We start from the raw sequence: 7,954 nt of genomic DNA on the forward strand, positions 1-7,954 counted from the left end.
GAGCAGAGTCTTTCTGTCTGCCCCTCGCTAATCCCACTCGCAGAGCGTCGCGCTTCCTCCTCTCTTCTCTCGCCTCTTCTCCCCAAAAACCTTTCCTGGTGACATCAATCATTCTCACAATACCAAAACGCTTTGACAAGCTGAGCCAAATATCTCCCAGGTGTTGTATCACTGATTACCACCAGAGTTACAAATTTGATGACTGATCTATTTATGATACAGGCAATGCCATTATAAGTTTCACGACGATGCTTGTAAGATGTCTCTGCCTGCGTCTGGCCCTTCTTTTCCTGGGCACCCCACAAGATTTGATGACTGATTTATGATACAGGCAATGCCATTATAAGTCTCACAACAATGCTTGTAAGATGTCTCTGCCTGTGTCTGGCCCTTCTTTTCCTGGGCACCCCACAACCACACGACTCCATTCCAAGAAAAAGCCTGGAGAGACATAGTGAATAACTGGCACAAAACTAAAGCCCACAGAGATCAAGCAACTGGTCCCAAAACATGGAAGCCAGACGGTACTGCCTTGAGAGCTTTCACATGAGATTATCTTTCCTCCCACACAGGTTCCTCCATCCAGGGATGCCTTATTTTGGTCAGCTCATGTCAACCAGCAGAGAGAAAAAAAAGGTCACTGCCCCTCCTAAAGGCTCTTGGTCCTAAAGGCTAAAAGAGCAAAGATGCTCCAACACAATTTGATCATTTACTGAGCTGTTATTGTTCATTCACTCCCAAACAGCACAGGGTATAACTCCCAGGATTGCGAACATGCAGATTGGCCCCTCCAGACCAGAGTTGGGACTTTTTTAATTCATTGCATTCAGAGACATCTGCTTTTGAACCTCTAAACTAAATGCCATACAAAGGAGCTGAAACCCAACTGAACCAGATTACAAGGCCAAGATTTTCAAGGCTTTAACTGAATAAATTAAAAAAATATAAAAATACATCTCAACGTGCTGTGCATGTATCCTTTTTTAATGGTTACCTGGCCAACTCTTCAAGGCAGGACTATTTGAAAGAATTAAGTGTCATGAGGTGAGCAAAGCATGAGCCCTGCTTTATTGAACAGCCATTAGCCATACTAGAAACTGCACCATAACATTAATTTTGCAGCTACGAGACATTAGCCTTGAACAGAATTAATGCATGTGCACACATTTGCTACACAGTCATAAATTTTAGTAATGCAATTTTACAAGCCTGTTAAAAGGTAACCATTGCAAAAAAATAATAATAATAACAAGAAAGGCAAGGTAAAGTTCAACTGCAATATTTCATTACCAAGACAAGGAAAGAAGACAAATGACTCAGTCTTCTTGGTTCTCCCCTCTCCTCCCACCATTACTTGGGGAGAAACACAGAGCACAACTCAGACTTGTTTTATTGTAGTAAGTGTGTCAGCCTGGCATGACGGCAGATCAGGAGGATTTTTCCATACAAGCAGAGATTCGTCTGTCACTAAAGCAGAGTTCACTGCAAAACTTTTCAACACGGACCAGACTCCCCATCGTTTCCAGGGCCAGGCAGAATAATTGGCATTTCTTGAGTCCCTCTCCAGGTAGGGCTGTTTTAGTGTACATCATTCCCTCTTTTCCCTGCTTCCAGGGGGACGCTCGCTGCTGTGGACATGGGCTGGAGTCTCACCACATGCCGGGAGACATCATGCAGACAGCACACCACATACAGGCTCAAAGTAAGCACAGAAAAGGGAGCAATTTTGTTGTGGATAGCAGGATTTGACACTTTTCTTAAAGCATCAGCAATTAGAACTGCGTTTTCTTACCTGAGTTCATCCATTTATTTTCACCTTCAATAAATGAAATGAGTTTTCAGCTCTCTGGTTGCAGAGACTGACATCAAAAGCCCAATGTGAAAGCAAATTGGAGTCGCCTTTGTAACCCTGCCATTTCCAAGGTGGTCTCATGAGGTTTTGGGGATGGTGAGAAAAAGGGCCAGGTCACACTTCCTTAAGTGCTGGCAGCCCTACCAGTGGGACAAGGAGATCTTGGACCTCTGGGGACTTTTAGCTGATGTCAAAGCATCAATGCTTGACAGAAAATCTCCTCTATTTACTGAGGAAATCTGGTTAACTTTGAGAAAAGGCAAGCTCTGAGCCTGTCCAGAGACCTGCTCAGTGCCTCAGAGGAATATCGCAAAATCCACAGATCTGGGGGGTGGGAGAGCAGGGAGAAGCAGGATTGGGGATGGGTAACTGGGAGGAAGCTGCCACAAACCTCCTAATTTCTAAAAGCCTGCAGCCTCAGCAGCAGCCGAGTCTCCAGACACCTTTCTCCCCACCTTTTTTCCTTATCCCTATACTGCATTAAGTCTCATGGGCAGCTTCCCTGGTCCAGTAGAGAACCTTGCACATCTCCTCATCTCATCAGCTATTGGTCCACCAGGACCAGCGATGCCCAGTAGCACCATGCAAAGGCCGGGCACGGTTGTTTTCTTTCTCTAGGCTCATTCAGGACCATTAACTTCCTTGAAAATCTCAGTCTATTGCTCGTGAGAAGGACTGGATGTACTGTTGCTTATGGAAGAGCTTCACAGCTTTCCTACACATAGTTTGTGCTATATTACAGAAAATAAATATACCCAAATGGAACTTACTTATAGGAGGAGCTTGGCTGCTGACAGCCCACTTCTTCCTTTTTTGAGGATTTTTCTCCAGTTTCTGAGTGGCCTATGAAGATCTATGTAACAGCCTGCAAGAGACTGAGTGGTCTGTGGTCCCAGAAGTCACCCGAAGTGACCGAGCTTGCTGGATAACTAATAGCAGAGCAGCACTTTACAAGATATAATGCCTTTTCCTGAAAAGATAAAGAAAAAATAAGATGAAAGCAGGTACCTCATCTTTATGATTACTTCCACAGTTGCTTGGATTTTCCCAAAGCTCACCCCAAGACAGCTGACCTTTCCTTTCCATAGGACCACGCTGCTATGGGCAGGCTATGGGCTACTTGCTCTTCTTCCATGTGCAGACTCAACAAGATGGAGCCACAGGAGCACATCATAGGGCAGAATATCACCCTGAGATCCAGTATTTTCCTTGTCACTCCTTTGTGCATCAGGCAGAGCCATTCATCAAAGCTACATCTGAAATAATTCGTTCAACCAGTACTATTAATTGCTGTGAGCAATACATTCAAAGCACAGAGAGTGTGGGGCTGGGTCTTGGTCGCTGATACAGCATTGCATGTAGGAGCTTTTTTCTGTCTTGAGACTCAGTGACTACCCAGCAGCTGCTGCAGAAACCGGGCAGCTGCCCCATTTTGCAGCACAGCTATGACCCAGATGAGGCCTATACATCCTACATATCCAGGTTCTTAGCTGAAGAATGCTGTGCCAGAGTGCTTAGGATTTTTTTGGCACAAGCCTGGTCACACTTTGCATTTTTATGGAAGTTGCTGCTCCTGGATTCACGCATTAACATAAAAATCCAGAGAGCACTTCTACTTGTAAGCTTCTGGACTTGACGGGTACAACAGAAAAACCTGAAACTGATGCAAATCCATGCTACCACCTCCAAAAATGAAACCAATGCTAAACTGTGAATCATGATCCTTCCCAAGGGGACCTGTGATGGTTTGCAGCCTGATCAGCAACAAGTGAGCACCTGAGGGTCAAAGTGGTGCCCCAGCCAGACAGGGAGCACATGGCAGTCCCCATCCTGACTGGGATTGCTAAAGCAATGCAGTAAAGGTGCTTAAGCAGTAGAGGTGAGGAAATCAAGATCTTACATTGCTACAATTTCATGTCATTGTTCATTATTTATAAATGTCCTCTTTTCTGCGGCTCCCCTTTGCAACACCTGATACCGGATTACCTTCAGTGATGGGCTCAGCTCTAGCTTTGTTTCAACACCTGGAATTTTAAGACAGCCTGGTTTTGCAATTAACAAGTCAAAAGCAGCAAATTAAATTCCTATAGAGATCCTAAGCAAAATGATTGCCTATTGATAGGTGAATATAAATAGTTATCTATAGTACTGACTTAAAAGGGACAGGGGTTGCATAAACATGTAAGTGAAATATATACCAAAATATTAGTCATGACCTTGTTAAGACAGTTGATGTGGCAAAACTCAGTCATGAACTAACCTATAAAATGAAATATTATGATTAGTGTCAAGAGCTAATCTCCCACACAAGGTGATGGAAAGGAGCTTTTAAAAGAAACCCAACAAACTCATTTTTCATTATCTTCTGCCATCTTATTATTTCACAAGTGAGAAATCCATTAGCAATTCTGCCAGGAACTAGCTATGCTGCTTAGTTATCTAACAATGAGACACTCACATCTCATGGCTATCTTGATGTCCCTGGAAAAAAAAAAAGAGGAAAAGCAATGGAGTAATAAATTATTATAACCATTTCATTAAAACTTAGGACACTGTAATTTTCAAGTTTATTTGGTATTATATTTAAATGAACCAAAAGGCAACATTGTACAGTAACTTTATAAAATAAAATTATTACATAGTACATTAACCAAAGCCCCATTTAAAAAAAAATCCTAAAAAGTCATTTGGGGACAGATCCTGCTCTTGCTCTTCTGCACACATGATTTATTGAGCTGATTTTCAAGCAGCACTCTTGTTTTAGGAAAAGCAAATGGGATTTGCCCCCAAAGTGGAGTATCTTTTTCATAATTCTTGCAGTTTCATTTTATCATGTGTAATATATCAAGTTTATAAGGCATAAATACGAAAAACAGTTCAATATGCTCATCATTATTTTAATTAAGTAATACAACCTAGGACACTTTTTTCAATCACACCAAGGATTACAATGTACCTATAGCTTTAATTTGTTTATTTTTTTTAATACAAAAGTCTATCATATTGTATACAGCATATACTAGTTGGTAACTGGTTCACAAGGTTGATCACAATATTCTTGCAGGTTAATATTGTCAGGATTTCGCCAAGTTTGTGTACTCTGTGGAGAACGTCGGGGTCCCTCCTTCCCAGGCTGCTCTCCTCCGGTGGCAACAACTCACCGCTCCATCATCCCCTTTCCGATTTTAAGCCAAGAGCTCTGTGGCAGATGTAAAACCCACTGGGAACAGCTAGGGATGCGCATCCCAGCAGTGCCAAGGAGCAGCCAGAGGCAGCCAGGGAGCGGAGGAGATGGCGAGGCAGCAGCTCCTGGAGGTATTTGTGGAGCGGGGAGGCAGGAAGCCAAGCCCTTTCCACTCCCCTCGAGCTCCCAGCACCACAGAGATGCTCCCAGAAGTTGCAGGAACCAAGTCAAGCCCCGAATGGGAGAGAGATCTGTGCCAAACCACCATCTCCACCTGCCCTGATGGAGGTGGTGCCTCTGCCTGCCTGTGCAAAGCGAGGATGGATGAAAGCACCTCAGTAGACTAGGAGCAGGGTGGATGCTTGGGATGCTGAGTGCTTGGGTTGGGCCAGCTCCGCATCACCCACAGCCCCATAACTTCCAAAATCCTTCCCAGGATTTTGGGCATCTCTAATGCAATGACTCATCCGGTGCCAGTGGGGTAAGTCTTGCACAGACAAAACAATGCCCTGCACAGACAAAACAGGGGTCCTTACACCTCCTCTAATGCACAAGTGCAAGCACAGCCCCAGCCCACCCCTGCGATCAGTAACACCTCCTGCACTCTGCTTGCATCTCCACTTTGATATGCAGATATTTTCTAAAATCAGATTACTAAGATGCAATGGAGGGAGCGCTGCTCACTTCAGGTTGGGGGCTACAGAGCCAGACCACTTGTGCTAGCCGCAGGAGGGGATGGAGAAGGCTGAGACTCCATCCCACACTCATCCTGCACCCCCCCTCCCCCCCGAGGGATGTGTCACCACCAGTGCAGGCAGATGGGGACTGACACTGTGCCACCACAGGGCCACCATGCTCTTTCCAACAGCGCCTTGTGCTTGCTATTGCTGGGCCAAGCAGGGCTGTAAAGGGGCTTTCTGACATTACCTGGAACCAGGAATAGATTTATTTTTTTTTACATATACAATCAACCTAAATTGTGCATAAGGTAAACGGCAGAGCAATGCCCTCCGGAGTGTATTCACATGTCTAATATTAGACATCTTGCTGGCGGCTCCGAATCATCCCCAGAGGTTTCTCTACCTGTCTATATTTACTACGTACAGATCCTGAGCTCCTAAACTCAGGTGCTCTGAATCACACCAGAACCAAAGACAGCCTAAAATAGACAAGTGTGAATTGCTCCTTCCCTGCTGCGACTCCATCCTGCAGCATCTGGGAGGAAAAAGAAATCATCTTAGTATTAGGAATGGGCCAAAGCTACAGAATTTGGGTCAGGATTCAGGCCAGGCAGGGGCAGATTTTGGTCCAGGGGCTTGTCCTTGTTCTATATTTGCTGATGGGACACCCGACCCTGTGCTTAAACTCATTTTTCTGATAGATCAATGGTCCCTAGGATCGCTTATCCCTAAATAAAACACAGCACACAAGCAGTGCATAAACAGATCTCCAGCTGCAAGAAAGAACTGACACACAACTAGAGTCACAACAAAGCCTTTGCCTCCCACACACCCTTTCCTCACTGCTCTTTTTAAACCAGCCAGAAACCAATAGCAAGTGCAGCACAGGCCAGAGAGCCAGAGGAACACCCGATGCTTTCCTAGCTGCTGTGTCATTGTGTTGGGGGCTGCTTCTGAAGAAACCAAATTACCCTACATAAAGAGCATTCACTAAAAGAAACTTCTTTCCCTTACAGGACCAGCAAGATCACATTATTTCCTGAAAATACTTTTCTTCACTCGTTTTGTTCATCTATACTTGACAGAAGTACTGTCTGGGTATTTGCTTTGACTAACCATGGCAGGTAATTTCTGTCATAGCTTGAGAATTCCTTTGAACCTGCTATTTGCATGTGGGATAAAGCATCAAATGGACATTGCCATGAGATACAGACTGCTCGCTGTCCGGTAGAGTCAACCCTCGTTCTTAAGTACATTAGCAAGAGGGAAGCAAAAGATCTCCCCACGCCGAATGCATTGCATTAACAGCAAGTTTCCACTAGTGCTGAAAAACTGCGCCCTTAATATAAGTGCTCAGTAACCACCAGCCCTGCTGTTTGAGGAGCACTCTGAACTGTATAGAAGGCTTGCAGAAAAAGAACCTCCATTAGTACCCATTATGCTGTGATTTATGTTATGGGCTTAAAATAGCAAAATTAAAGAGTTCTATTTAATCTACAGTCTAAAAAAGGCACAAAGACTTTGTGAAAAAAATTATAAATGTTCAGATTACATTTCCAAGAACTCTAACAGAGCGTTGCTTTGATTTGCCAGCTTTGCTTGCTGGCAGGAGTGAAATTGAGACAATTTCACTGTCTGCAGAGGTAAAGCACAGCCTTTTGGCAAGGCAAGTTTGCCAGCTCTATGCAAATGTTATTCAACAGAAGCAACTAAAACCTCTTGTGATTGCTTTAAAACATAATCTTTTTGGTCTGCAGCACATTGCACTTATCTGTGTACTCAGTGATGATAGACTGGGTCTTAGGGCAAGACCAAATACAAAGAGCCCTTTTTAATCTGAACACAGGAATGCACTCTGTTCATGGCTACACAGTCTGCTTTCAATCAAATGATCATGAAATACATAAATACTATAAAATAAATACAATACATTCAGAGTTTTCTACATTGTAGATAGCTGTAAGACTTTCCTAGCTCCCCGATGTAATGCATATAGAACATTCCCTTCTATACAGCGCTACGTCCATGTACCCATACCTCCATTAAATGCAACATAGCTCAGACAACCTTCCTCCTTTGCCTGGATTCTCATCAGTCTCTGATTCTGTAAAACGTTATATTGTTTCTTTAGGAAAAAAAATATTGCACTTTTAAAAATGCATAAAAATTGAACCAAGTTCCCATTAACTCCGCCACACAGTCTGTTATTTGAAATAATACTTTCCAGAAAAACCCAGT

The 7,954-nt window shown here is 43.7% G+C and overlaps 1 protein-coding gene across 1 annotated transcript in view; it reads right to left on the reverse strand.

Moving 5' to 3' along the window:
- Positions 1–7,388: 7,388 nt before the first annotated feature.
- Positions 7,389–7,954, reverse strand: part of KIAA1024 (KIAA1024 ortholog) — an 8,911-nt gene continuing 8,345 nt past the window's right edge. Inside the window, exon 3 of the mRNA XM_010183092.1 lies at positions 7,389–7,954. This exon is cut by the window's right edge and continues 350 nt beyond it. The gene's annotated coding sequence lies outside the window, so the exon portion shown is untranslated.

This window comes from Mesitornis unicolor, unplaced genomic scaffold, assembly GCF_000695765.1.
Source record: "Mesitornis unicolor isolate BGI_N332 unplaced genomic scaffold, ASM69576v1 scaffold534, whole genome shotgun sequence".
Classification (NCBI taxonomy): Eukaryota; Metazoa; Chordata; class Aves; order Mesitornithiformes; family Mesitornithidae; genus Mesitornis; species Mesitornis unicolor.